This window comes from Cataglyphis hispanica, chromosome 16 (genome assembly GCF_021464435.1).
Source record: "Cataglyphis hispanica isolate Lineage 1 chromosome 16, ULB_Chis1_1.0, whole genome shotgun sequence".
NCBI classification, from domain to species: domain Eukaryota; kingdom Metazoa; phylum Arthropoda; class Insecta; order Hymenoptera; family Formicidae; genus Cataglyphis; species Cataglyphis hispanica.
In genome coordinates, this window is record NC_065969.1 from 3,382,977 (window position 1) to 3,398,287 (window position 15,311).

The 15,311-nt window shown below is 37.1% G+C and overlaps 1 protein-coding gene across 1 annotated transcript in view; it reads right to left on the reverse strand.

Moving 5' to 3' along the window:
- LOC126855512 (uncharacterized) overlaps positions 1-14,624 on the reverse strand; it is a 179,140-nt gene extending 164,516 nt beyond the window's left edge. Inside the window, exon 1 of the mRNA XM_050603241.1 lies at positions 14,621-14,624. The gene's annotated coding sequence lies outside the window, so the exon portion shown is untranslated. The remainder of the gene's footprint in view (positions 1-14,620) is intronic.
- Positions 14,625-15,311: the final 687 nt, after the last annotated feature.

Below are 15,311 nucleotides of genomic sequence, written 5' to 3' on the forward strand. Positions count from 1 at the left end.
ATCTATTAAAAAAAAAAAAAATCGTATTTTTGAAGTTTATTTATCAATGCATTTATTATATTATACATAAAAAAAATAATGAAATTATTAAATTTAAAAAAATTTTTAAACTAAGTTGGTATTAGCAACGTAAAGAGTTAATATATAATATTAATTGGAAAATATATATTTGTATAATCATATAGATATCAGCAAAATAATTAAGATTTTGAGATAAAATTATGAAATATAATAAAACATAAATTATACGAAAATATAGGTAATGTAATCAGTGCATAGATAAGCGAGAAAATTGCTTGTTCACACAAGTTGCGGGATTGTCCTGGCAATAACGCGAGACGGCACAAATGAACAGACTGCCCACGCGTATAAACGTCACCGCTAATCGTGTGAGACGGACGTGCGAGTAAGTCGCTAATTAATACGTGAAAGTCACATAAGCCGTGGATAGACAGAGAAAGGAGAAAAGATCCCACGGATAATTCCTTTGATTAAGATAACAGCGGTCAATGTTCCTAGCAGTCCAGAAAGGTGGAAGAAAGACGGAAAATACGTCCTCTTCACGACGGTGACATGTGCGCGCGCGACTTTAGATCGTAGATTACATTTCGCGCGCAAACGAATCATTATCAAGGATCCTACGAAGCATCCGCTTCTCGGCCACACGCGGCTATGCATTCGTACGATTCGCGTCGCGTCTCTCCAATTAATTGGCCTTTGACATTAATTTGTCCACCGGCTGACCGACGGTGGCCGCGCGCTGCAGCATCACGGAACCAGAGGGCAGAGATAGAGAAAAATAGTATTTGTAAAATAGGAAATAAAAATATGTATATAGAAATTGTATTTCTCCAAGTGGACACACTATAAATGATTAATGTGAGATACTCAATTATTTATATATATTCATTAAAATCCTTTGAAATATTTAATGGATTTTACGAAAAAAAAAAAAAAAATGAATACTGTAGATATGTATTTCTTGTTAGACATTTCAAGTAATTAATTTAAAGAATAATTACTCAATTACACGAGCTATAATATTTGAATTTTATTTTCATAAATTTTTATTTTGCCTTATTTTATAATTACTTAATATTTAAAATAATATTTGAAAAAAGCAAGAGAATTTGAAAACTTTGAATAATTTCTGATATTTTTGTAACTATTAATTATTGCTTTTTTAATAAATATTTCTCATATATTTATATCTATAATTCTCAAAGATAATAAATTTTTAAACATTTGACTTACCGTTAGATAAGACAATATATTTCTGATTATTATATTTAAACGAGACACTATTTCTAATTATTTCCAATAATCTGTATTTGATATGTGTCCATCACTTATACACGATTAATCAGGAAATGAAGATGTTTACGCTCGTATGCCCATATGTCGGGTAGATATATTCGTGCAGTGGCCCGCGCGTTTATCACAGTCGGCAAAGAATAAACGACATTTTTCCTCGGTGACAGACTCACGTGGTGGCGATGGCGACAAGGAGTTCTCTCCCGTTCATCGGTGAATCGTCGGTCGAAATGGTCGGTGCGAGTCGACTCGCACCACGTCGGCTCGTAATCCGCGATGATATACGAGGGAACCTTCACGCGCAACGGGGCCAACTTTTACCGAGAAACTCGGATTTCGAAATGAGATGAGACGCGTCGTGATATGCGCCACGATGCTTTAAAGCACATCTGTCAAGGAGTGTTAACGTTTTTCATTTCTCTTTGTCAGACATTTTTTCTCGGATCAGAGAGAGACGTACATTATACGAACATTATACAATACGAATTTCTTTCTCTGAATTCGATTCCGTCGTTAATATTTAGTATGACATTTATTTTTTAAGTAGATGACCATCTATAATGATCATCTAATAGTTTATTACAGAAATTAAAGAAATTATATTTTTTTTATTTATTATCTTCATATTATGAATATTTATTTCGATTAAGCTATACTTGCTTAATCGTGAATATTTTCTTCTCTTTCAATGAACGTATGCACATTAAAGGCAGAAAACTGTTAAATTATTATTCTTTTGATAAAATATTAAACATAGAATATTAATAGAAGATAAAATCATGATAAAATTGTTTAGAAACGAAATAAAATAACAAGAAAGTATTTATTCTTTAATCTTGTGGAGCAACAAGCAGATGGATAATTTGCAGCTGATCATCAATCAAGAAAAATGACTGGCATGATAGTCGATCGACTATCGCCATATCGAAGGTTCGACGATAGGGAATTGTGCCGATCGTTTTCTTCTCTCCCACTCATGCGATGCAACCGTTGACTTTCGTGCAACCGCGTGCGCGATGCGTTTCTTCTTACCTTTTAGGTCTCGGACGGCGATATATCCTGCGGTTCGCCGCAGTATCCAATAGTTACGAGAACGCGTCATTATATCCAATCGATATCGAAAGTTTTGATCGGCTCCAGCAGCTGGGAAGATCGCGGGAGCAGTCAATGCGCGCAGCTCCGGTCTCTCGCGTGGTGTTCACGTCATATATATGTATGTATAATAATATATACATATATAGAAAACATACATATCCATACACGGCACGAAGCAAACGTATGTGGCAATTGAGAGACGTGTGGCGTCGAGATACCTCCGCTTCGCGTGATTATCTGCCCACATCATTCAGCTGGAGCCCGGACCCGGCTTATCCTCACATAGGATATTGGTTTTGAATCTGATAACTGCCATTAAAGCGGCTTTCCACCCGTCGTCCCCGAGCTTGTCCGCGTAATGGAATATGAGATAAGACGGAAACCGTCTCGCGCTCGCGTACACACGACTTGCCGCGCGGATAGTTTTTGATCGCTTATTTCGTGACGACTACACGCGAATGAACATTAAACGTTGTCCGATTGACTCTGTATCTCTCATCTCTCGCGTCACAGAAAGGTCTCTCGGCTCTGGCTTTGAGAGAGACTACGAGATAATCGATTACACCCGCGACAATATTTCGCAGTCGATGGAAATGTCATCTCTTTATATTACGATATAAAGATATGATAATAATATAATAAAGCTGTGCCAATATCTCATCACAGCACAAACGAGCCGGGTATAGATCGCTGTCAAATAAATCTTTTATAATACTCAAAGATGCGCATGTGCTAGTGCATGTGAAGTGATTTATTACGAATAATCTTATATAAAAAGGGGGTAATTTACTGTATCGATGAGCTACGATGATTATGTAAACGAGTATCGGTGTATCGGGATTTTTTTTCTTTTTTGCGATCCGAAGATTTACGAGCGCGTAATCATTTTTTATATTAACATAATCAGGCAAATAGAAATATATATATTGAAACGAATTATATACAAATTTTTTTTCGCGCAGTATGAAAATGAATTTTTTACATCCCAGCAATCTTTTTATTACACGGACAAAATTATATAATTCTTGATGTACTTATTTTTGTCAATTCTATCACATGATTTAGTGAAATTATATTTATAAAATATAAATATTTAATAACATCAAGCTATTATGAAGAAAGTTAATATATATATATATATATGTTAATGATTTTATGAATAGCGATTTAATGCATAATATGTAATTATAATGAAAACAAATTACATTTTTATATTTATTAAATATAATACACATACCTTTCTTTTATTTAATAATATATTATAAATAAGATGATAAAATCATCGTTTTTATGAATCCTTGAACCCACATACAAAGGATTTCGATAGCCGCTTGTAATCTTTATAACATAATTACTACGTCATTAACGATTTCCATGTATAGAATGCATTCTTGTGACTTATTTCCTGTTAGAAGAAGAGCATCCTAAATTACTATCGTCTAAAGTTTTCTATGCCTGAAGGGCCGGCAAGAGCTGACTAAAAAGAAATTCTTCTCGACTTCAAACTTTAAGTTGTGACAGTTCGTATGATGGATGGCTGGTCAATTGAATTTTTGGTCCAATCTTTGTTTGTATGTACTGGTTTAAACTAAATCTACATAGATTGACGTCTTGATATTTTCTTTATTAAAGTACGCATTACATTTATATTAAGCGCGTTGTGTGCATAATCCAATAGGATCAGGTTTGATTGAAATGACTTATTATTTTATCGCGCAGTCTCATAAAGTATATAAAAACATTGCGGGATTTTAATATTATCGCGTCCATGAGACTCATTGCTGTCGATTAGTCGGTAGTCGAAATATTTTCGTGCGCGAGCTAATCGCTAGAACGGATCTCTACGGCGGGACGAGACAAAATTCGACGGTCTCGAGCGAACTGTACCGTGAGCAAGTGGGCGGAATGTTCAGCCATCGTGTCGAATCGAGAAGCGTGTACCAGAGTCAAGATCCTATCAAGATGACGCACTGCATACGCACCTGATACCGCGACGATCGTGCGAGAAGGAAGAGTTATTTATCGGTAAGCTTATTTTAGAAGCCGAATTGCGCGGTATGAGACTAGCCAATCCGGATCCGAGGCATTTTGATCCCAATAAGCGAAGAAGAGAACGATAATTTCAAAATTATATTTCGGAAAAATCGTAACTTTTTATTTTGCATAAAGTGAAGAACATTATCAAATTCCTTTCAGTCACATTACATTTTATTTTCTAAAAAATTACATGAAATTTGTTGATATAAAAATGACATTTAAGATGTCTAAAGTTTGATATATCAACGCGAACGAAAATTAATTACTCGTGACAAATTGCGAGAACATGCTGCGAAATACTTATGCGACCGATTATAGATAAGAAACATCGATAAAATAAATTAAGAAAGAAATAGAATTGTAATTCACACTTGGAACGTATAATGTTTCCGATCAATTTTATTAACGAATTCTTCCGTATATAATATATCAGCTTCATTAATTCCGTCCGTAAAAACAAGCGTTTTGCCAAGCCATCCGTATAATTAACAACATATCTGCAACTTTATCATAGTTTGCTGCTATGACGTGCCTGCAAAATACACAACGTGTTAATTAGAACTTAATATCTGATGAGTTTCTCCGCGTGCCAGCCGGATAGAGATTTATACGCACCGTGAGAATAAATTCGCACTATTCGTTATGGAAATGCTGATAGCTTCGAGCAGATGTGCACGTGGTAGTAACATATGTAATTGAGATTTTGTAGGAATCATTGCTTGTGATAGATTTGATTAATTTTTTGATTGACTTTTACATAATCCACGATAGAATCGCATCGACTATAAAAGTTACACCGATTCTGCGATGAAATTATCATCGAATCGATTGATCGAATAATTAAGAAAAAAATAATTACATGTAAGGTAAATATATGTATCTATATACCCGTGTCTATAATAAAACAATTGGAAAGTAAAAAACGATTTACAGAAAGAAGAAACGTTATAAAGTACGAACAGCCTCGCGCAATCCCTTTAATAGATTCGAAATCTTTAATCGGACGAACTGGGCGTGCTCATTACGGGCACCGTATCAATCACAAAATTAGATACGTTTCACCGGCAAGAATGCAGCGGCATCAGCATCGGCAATTAGTTCGGGTGGAATGAAATTTTAATCGCGGATCAGTTGCGCGAGATTAACTGTATTAATCGTTCCGTGGATGTGTTGCAGCTTCCTATGATGAACGTGCCAGAGATAATGTTTCATAATATAAATTTTTTGCATGCTACTTTCCTCGTTGTTCTCTATTATAGAATAAAATCCATACGGATGTTCAATATATATACATCTATTTTCTCTCAGTTATTTTTACTTATAAAGAAAGATTTTCATCGTAGAAGAAAAATATAAATTACTAATTTGTATCAAATATTTATATAGGAGAGAAATAATTTATATATACATATTTTATTTTTTAATTTGAATATTATTTTTGTTAATGTTATTTCACTTCTGCTATTGATATTTCCACTTGATTAATCTGATCAGTAGGTTTTATGTGTTTGTGGATTTAAACGTTGCGGTAACAAATCTGCCAACAGGAGGATTAAATAAAAACGTGGGACAAACTAGCAAAAAAATTACAAAGGCAAGGAAACGAATTGGTGGTCGGTAGCGCTCGTTACTGAAACGAACCAGCCACTTGTAATTGAGGATAACGCCCGGAGGCTCAGCTTGGGGAAGGTGGGAGGAAAATATCAGTAATGAAGTTTACTGCCTTCCTCCAGAGAAGAGAAAGAGAAGGAGGGTGGGTTGATTATTATTTACACCCGACAGGAGAGCGTAAATCGTTGTACGAAGAAACCCGCAAAACATCAGAAATTTCGCGCGCCAACGAGATTCTCGCAAACCGATGACTTCAGGAAGTATTTTTCGTCGCAAAAAAAAGACGAATCGCTGCTTTTACGGTATTGCTAATGAAAAATTTGTTCTGCCTTCAGAGAGAGAGAGAGAGAGAATATTTGATTTTCGTGCCTGACTGATACTTTGCATATACACGCGTGTAATTGCATCTTTATGGTCGAACAAAAAGTTATGAATTGAAATGAAACCCGATAAAAGTCGCGATTTTGCATAATATTCTTTGAATACTTACGAGTTATATCTTATATATGATTACAACAAGATCTTCAAACTTTTTGATATTTATGAAAAAATAAGGCTGTGATTTTGTCTGTAATTTTATCGATAGATAAAAAATGTCAATTGATTTTATCGTTCAAAAATGATTACATTTTCCAATAATTTTTTATTTTTGCATACTGTTTTTCCAATTCAAATTTTATTAATAAAAACTGTTTAAATATGAAAAATTATAATTAAACAGATTTTATCATATCGGATGTCTATAAAGCAATTTAATTACATACTGACACTGTATTCTTTACTAGATGCGTTTAATTTTCTAATCAGTCGGTGTAGATCTCTGGAATGCTTCTTTTTCTCTCTTTTTCTTCCTCTCTTTTTTCCTCTCTCTCTCTCCTCTTCTCGCACGGATACATCCCATATAAGGACAATTAAAAAGTCGTGCACCATCTTTTATCGCGCTGGTCGACTATTTTCTCGTTAAATTTCTAAGAGCATGTGCGTAATACTTGATCGCACCACTCCGCATCGTCGATCGATCGTTTCGTAAACCAACCGAGGATCGCATTTCCGCGTAGCTATAGTTCTCCTCGTGCCTTATCGGTCGATTCGATCGCGCAAAATTTATCCCTTATCAGCTGATCGCCGCGCGCGGCGCATTACGTTCTCTTTTTTTTTTTTTCATTCCGCGATGTTCGGGAGATCGGGATAACGCATCTCGGCGAGCGATATGCCTTCTACGCGCCTGGATGACGTGTCTACTGCCCGATGTTCCGGACGATATCGGAACGTCAGACTAAATACGGAATACATGATCGCGTGATTATTTTTCTCCGACGAGGATTTACTGAAATGCCGAAGAAACGTTGTTGAGGCCGGCTGCGAAAATGCGTATCGTTAATTTTACGAAATTACCACGTAAAATCACATTCACCAAGTCCGACAACTCTACCAATGATGGAATGTCAGATGGACGCGAGATACAAGACGACGGTCGTGTTTCCTTGCCACCTGCGTCATTGCCGATTAAATTTCCACTGACGTACGCTCGTTAATTCTCTGTCGATTCTCGGCGTTCTATATGCTCCTCGAATGCGACAAGTGACAGCTTAGCAAATTCGAATGGCGACATTTGTAATACGCCGATTGTAATTATTGATACGCTTCTCTAAATATCATTACCGTAACGATCTCGAGAACGGCCGAGACGGATCGACATTTCGATCTCGATTTGTCCGTCAGCAGCCATCCTTTTGCTTCGCTGACTCGAGATCAATGGTACACCTCAAGTTTCCAGGCAAGAGAACTAAGGTGGACGATTCATTATGCATAATATTCACCTGCTCGCGGCGGAATCGGTAGGGCGCGAGCGACGGGTTCTTACGCGAAGAAAAAGACTTGGAACGAAGGAGGACGCACGTCTCGGGCGGCGGCTACGTGTAATAACGTAGCCGGCTTTACGATCGTCCTTATGAAATAATTACGACAATGCGAGCGTAAATACCTGTTTAAGAATACCAACACCTGTGGAAGAGAGAAAAAGCCTGTCTACGCGGCCGGGGAATCGGCTCATCCTCCTCTCTCTTCTTTACAATCAGCCATTCGGGAGGGAGACGCGCTTCTTTAATGATCGAACTCGCTCGAATATTACTTCATGTCCAGTCTACTGCGATAAAAATCATTTCACGATGTGGCGGTGGCGGCCTGTCAACGGATAAACATATGAGATATGTATTCCGCTCCGAAAATAGAAGTCGCCTGTTGCCGTCGATCAAATGCATATTATCGGCATTAAATATTTATATGAGTATTGACGCGCATGTTCTACGCTTTTTATGTCACTAATGTAGTAATACGTAATAACACTAGCATGCGCATACAAACGCGTCGTTAAAATTTTTTTATGTTTTAATGGATATCGCTTCGTTATCTTCTGCTAACGATAAGAGAGAAGAAGGGAGAGGATTCGCTGTCATTTCCTTTCACAATCGTCAAGGTGAAACGACAACCGCCTAATAAACTTACGTACAGGCAGGTGTGTCGCGATCTTACAGACGTCAAACCCATCGAACTATGAACGTGGAGAGCGCTGTCACGAAGTAATACGGTCTATTGTCTTTCATTGTGACGCATTCAGCGGTCGAACATTGGTAAGCTCGAGAGCACCTGCTGCCCACGAATGACACTTAAAAGCCTATCCAATTATAAATCTTCCGCCGTGCGTAACCAACAACAAAGTATTCTTAGTTTCCCATTTAAAATTCATCTTTTCACATCTGGTCTATTAAAATTATAATTTCTAGAGATCTTTTGTGGAATAAAATTAGAATTACAATTTTCAGGGGGACACATATAAATTCGCTATCTTAAAATAAGTAATGTAGATATGCACATGTTAATAAATATTGCGGAAAAATTTAATTCCTTTATATTTATCTTATACATATTTTAGTTGTGACAAAATTAAAATTTTTATATTGTATTATTTAAGATAAGTGATAAAAGGACAAATTATTTAAGATGATCATTTTTCCATTAAAACAAAGTTATCTCAAATTTTTCTGATGTCATATAATTATTCATTTTTCTGAGTGTGATGATGCGTGCAACACGTCGAATAATACGTGATAAACCAGTTAAATTAATTAAACAACCGTGAAGGTGTCCGGACGATCGTTATTGACGATACGCCGCCGTTTCATTAGGAGAAAATTGTAAGCGAAAAAAAAAAAAAGTCGCGAGAATCTCACTGTCGGGAGAGTCTCCACGATCGACAGTCGCGGGGGCTCGGGTTAACGAACCGATGACGACGGTCCCGCGGGACCTGTCTCTCTTTCGCAACGTCGTCCCAAGAAAGCACGCCGGTCGACGAGCGGCACCATTATTAATATTTCATACAGTTTATGGGCCGCTGAGTGGCAGCGCCCGTTCCATTCCTCTCTCATCCTCCTCGTCTCCTTCTTCTCTCATCGTCTTCCCTTTCGCGCGTCTCTTCTTGCTCTTTATTTTTTCTCGCGTTCCTGCCACTGCCGTGTGTCATCCACGTGGACGCGTATCCGCAGATCCTCGGAAGCCTGTCATTGAAATTTTTTGTATCGCGCTCGCGCGCTAGACACAACCGGGATCGAATTGCAAAAAACGCTTTGCGAATCGAACGTCACGAATAAGATATTAACAAGTAATTTTATTTTAATTTTTATTACATTATTATTTGCTTCTTTACACTTTTATCTTTGCTCAATGCTTTAATTAGTCTTTTCATACTTTTTTTTGCCTCTGTGTCTTTTTTGGATATTTAATATAAAATTTGAAATAATATTGGAAAGTATATTAAGTCTATTTATTTTAATAATTAAGCCTCTTTCTTTTAATAATAAAGATGATTAAATTGTAATATGTACTTTATTATAATAATAAGAACACTGGATATCAGACAATTGTTAAAAAACTGATTTGTCAAGTGGTTGAGAGAATATTATTATCCAATCTTATTCTGGTAATAATGTTTATTTTATAGAAATGTCTCTAGAATAAAAGAGTTTGAAGAGTCATTAATATCTCGCACGCTAAGAAAGTACGGAACTGAATTGAACGTGAATATTTAATTTCTTACCGAGCGCACATTTTAGCGAATTATCATTAGAAACGAAACCCTTCACTTCGCGCTCACGTTACTTGGAATGAATCGATTATATCACTACGGAGAATGCGCTTTCACCGAGATACGAGCACTATTCACCCACGCGATTTATCGCGAAAAAGATTATTTCTTTCCTCTACGAAAGGAGAAAATCAGCTTTTTAATGATATTCAACTAGGATTAGCTTAGATTAGCATTAGCATATCATTATCACAAATCCAGCGTCAATCAAGAGAATTATTATATAGTGCTATTTCGCGTTAGGCATAAAAGCAATAACATCCGCGAGATTAATATAACTGGTAATCCATTGAAAGCAATCACAAAAACGTACCGCATTAATTGAGTCAGCTGATCGTCGCAGTTGCGAGGCTATATATCCCATTCGCGGCTTATTATACGAAAACGGCACTGTCGACAAAAGGTTTAACGGAACGTGGGTGGTGATCCTTGCGAATCAATTAACATGAGAACTTCGCGGAAGCAGCCGCTCGCAAAACTGAAAATTTATGTTCCCGTAAGATGATGCGCCGCAGCTCGTTAAAACGCGTGTCTCTCGCGGGGTCAAGACCGCGGTTGAGAAAAAGAAAGTCAAGATGAAAGATGAAAAGACAAAGAAAGAGGAAATGGACAAACTGGTAAGAGAACATTGCGCGCGAAAGATCAACAGATGGACCTGAATCGATATAGCGTTTTAAGGCGCATACTTGCGGAGCTCGCGAAACTCCTCGGCGGAGAAGGCAGCTCTCGTCCCATTTACATCGAAGGCGGCACGCGGAATGGCAGTCGAAGGCACGAAAGGCCGGCAGCAATAAATAACGTAACTCCGCCCAAAATATAAATTGAACGCTACCGGTGTGTGGTCTCCCCGATCCCCCATCTGTCGCCCTCCTCCTCCCCCCTCGTATACAGATATTCCTATATGCAATGGAAACGTGCTGTATTATACGTGCCATCGCTACCGAGTTCTTTTTTGATATCGACGCGTTATTGATGTTCGGCTTTAAATACGCTGCATTGTGTAATATAGAAGTGTTGTTGTGTGCTAATCGCGGCAAAACGGAATTTCGTAAATTGCTATTTTTTGTTCGGAAAGAATGAGACTTTACATCAACTTTCGTATTTATTAGAATTTATGATTTTACAGGACATGAATTTTAATTAAAATATAATTGATTTATATCAGGTGATTTTATTATCACTTTGACGATCATATATCATTTTGTTACAGGATACTCTCTATTTATATTAGATATCATTAATTATCATTTAATTCGTGATAAATAATTTATTATAGAATGAAGAGAAAGAGAAAGAATTAGTGGTGGGTACAAATTAAATACAATACAAATCATTAATTGTTCAAATATAGGTTTAAATAAATATTATTCCAAATTCCTTGTACTTACACACACTCTTTCAAATATTTTATTTTTCTTTTTTTATTCTTATAATATTTTAAATATTACTTACAATGTTATGTAGTAAGGAAAATAATTATAAAAGGATATGCATTTTCCAAAAAGTCTATTTTCAATGCAAATTGATGAAACAATTAATATATAGATTTCATAACATAAAACATGAATTCAGATTTAAGAAACGTAAAAAAGTTGTAAGGAAAAAATAAATAGAAAATTACGAAAATTCGTAAAATTTGTAAAAATTTAGTTAAATGTAAAATGTGCGCACAGTTTACACACAGGTTGTATTGTAGTACATTATAGTGTTACATCCTTTATATAATAGAATGACGGCCGAAGGGCGATCTCTTCTCTTGGTAATACTTGATAACTCGCGCTTTTACGCTCTCAGGGGAGAGAAAATAAAAAATTGACGACCGCAACGGAGGAAGTGAGCGACCGCGTGTAATATCGCGCAATCTATGAAGGAAGAAGAACAATGTGCTTGGATGGCCCCATATGTTTTCCAGTTAAATCACTGATCCGTAGCCTCCGCAGGGTAAAAAATCAACCATGTGGAGAATCTTCGTACTCCTGTTTCCATCTGATTTAAATTGCCACTGCATCGCCGCGTTAGCCCGCTATATGTAACGATATGCATAACGGCTAACAATGAAGGAGCATTAAGACCTATATAAGAACGTGTCCTGGCTTCCCACTGGTTTGTTGTCTCGGTACAATTATCGCGACTGTGTGTGCCTATGTTTATATATACACGTTCTTGTATACATTTGTATTTGCCGTTCGACAAGGTGGTACGAATAACAAGATCGTGCAGGAGCAAAAGTAACAACGTAATATATTAAATTATTTCGCTCTCGAAAGAACGTATTCATCATTTAAGTATAATTCAGATATATTAATTATCATATTAAAATCATATAAAATTCTCTTTGCCAGAGATAATATTTTTAAAACTATAATTTAATAAATTATAAATTAATTTATGCAAAAAAATGATGAAATAATTAGTATTTATTATCGATTTTTTTTTCAAGATTAATTATTTCGATAATTTAAAATAATTCGCCAATGATGTACTGCAAACTAATCTAAGATCCCTTTTTTTGCTTCCTGTATTCCTAGATCAATAAGATAATATTAAATAGGAAATTTCTACGTGACGGTAAACGCGCAAAACGAGAACAATGACGCGATAACTATAGCCCCGTAGAATTAAATCTAACGAAAGAATGGTAGAAAAATGCACGATGCGAGTTTACAGCATTGCGCGAACGATGTTCAATTGACGTTCGATTAAGACGGCCGGTAATTTGCGCCGTCGAAGAAAGAAAAAAGAAATCGCCGCGATCTCTCTCTTTCCTGTGCACGTAGAGGCCTGTGATCCGGAAAACGTGGTATTATCCGGTGATAACGAGCCGACGCAGATGCCTCGTTACAAGTAGCGCCGTATTAACCGCGGCGGTTTTCTCCCTATCGCGATGGTTTTCTAAATTACTATACGCCTTATATCCCACATACTGGAATTCTCTGATCGTCCGCGTCGCGACGGATGACGGAAGATAGCGATGGCATGGCACAGGAAACAGTGGGTATCCATGACACACGGATGTCGCGTGATGGGCGAGATGAGAAGAGGGAACGTGTAAAAGGGAGCAAACTCTTGCGGCCGCAAGTTCCCGCAACGTTCATTGGCTTCGCCTTAATTGCTTTTCTCGGTTACTAGTTCTCGCGGACGTGCACACACACACACACACACACACACACACACACACATATATATATATATATATATATATATATATATATATGTATATATGTAGCGTCGATAGGTATATTCAGCCGTATTTGCGGCAACCGATAAGTGATTTGTATTAAGATCTCGCTAAGCGCGATAATAAATTACACGGTGACTTACATGCGTGCAACGCAGCGGCGCCATGCATGCAGCCTTCGGCTAAAAAGCGTCCGGATGTATGTATGTATGTATGTATGTATGTATATATATATATATATATATATATATGTACACCAGGTATATATAAGCGAAGGCTCGCTTGAGGATAATTGGATAATCGATCCCGCCCGGTTTCCAGAAAGCGACGCGAGAGAGAAAACATCGATTGCGGCGCGGCTACTGATCGTTCGGCAAGATCATCGACGATCTCTCTCTATAATACGGGAAATACATTACGGGAGGAAAGATGAATTGTAGAGTCGTTAATGTACTTTTTTCTTCTTTTGGATAATTGATAAGAATAGCGGTGACGTAAATAATGGAATGATTTTTTCGTGATCTACATACGAATCGAATCGATTGGAAAATCATTAACGAGCGAGATCAAAAGAGGTATTCACTTGCGTTGCATGAATAAGTCCGTTGAATTCCGCTGCGTCTCGGATGCTGACGAAGCGACTGTTGGCCGCAAAAAATCGCTGCCATTATCGCGCTGCATCGTATTGTCGCAAGAACAAACACGGCGCCATGACTGCACATCGCATCGTGACTCGCTCGATTCACTCTCCCTCTCTCTCGATCGCTGGATGTTTAATTAGTTTGGGCGACGGGGGAAGACAATAGAAGAGAGTTAAGAAGGAGATAAAGAGAGAAAGAGGAGGCTGGAAGGGGGAGGGAGGAGACGGAGGGGATAGCGAACTCTTCAGTGTCGTGTACTGCCCACGTCGCGGAGCCGAGTTCATTAATAAATAAATTGCCGATGACCGATCGTAAGATGGCGTCATTGCATCGGAGAAGCGGCACCATCAAGCTGACGCCGAGCGAGCGATGGTTTCTCGTGTGGCAGGTGCACCGCGTCATAACTTGACGAGGCCTCAACCGGCAGGAGGTACCAGCTGATTACCAGAGGAAGACATAAGCGCCGCGCTCGGCAGCGCGCCATTCTCTTCTTAGCCGTCCTCCTTCATCACCACCACCACCATCATCATAACTACCACTTAATACGAGACTCGTATATATTTTATACGTACACTGCCGCTAAATATCGGCTAATGTTATAGATGATTTCTCGCAATTGTACCCTTTTATCCGACGAATATGTATCTTTTCATTTCTTCATCATCAAAAAATCTCGTTGTCTTTCTCAACATTTAATTTTTTTGCACTCTTCCAATCGGAAAATATACACTGGCTATGTTAAAACGGACAACGAACCAGTTTGTATTTCAAAAATGATATATATGACCAGAAGACAGTAAAATTATAATTAATATTTACTAATAAAATTAATTTATTGTGAATTAATGGATTTTAATTTTTGAGTGGTTAAAAAAAGTCTCGTTTTAAATTAATAGCGTCTGTTGATAATAAAAGATAATAAAAGATTTTTATATAATATCACGCTTTATAAGAAAGAACAGAAATAATTTTCTTTGAAATATATAAAACATTCATAAATTAATAATCACACGATATTAAGATGTTGTAATATATTATTAGAGATCCGAGGCAGATGCCTCGGATTTCCTTTTCAGATTGATAAAGCTTAATAAGAATAAATAAATTTGTTGGTATTCTAATGCAGCCTTGCAAAGCTATATGTAGTTTGTAAAAAATATAAAATTATTGTCTCACACACACACACGGCATATATGATAGGCTTTCTATCCATACGTGTAAGATATTTTATACTATCCGCAGTTAATGCAAAGGGCGAGACGTATTCGAAAAACGCGACGTTGTCTCGCGTAGT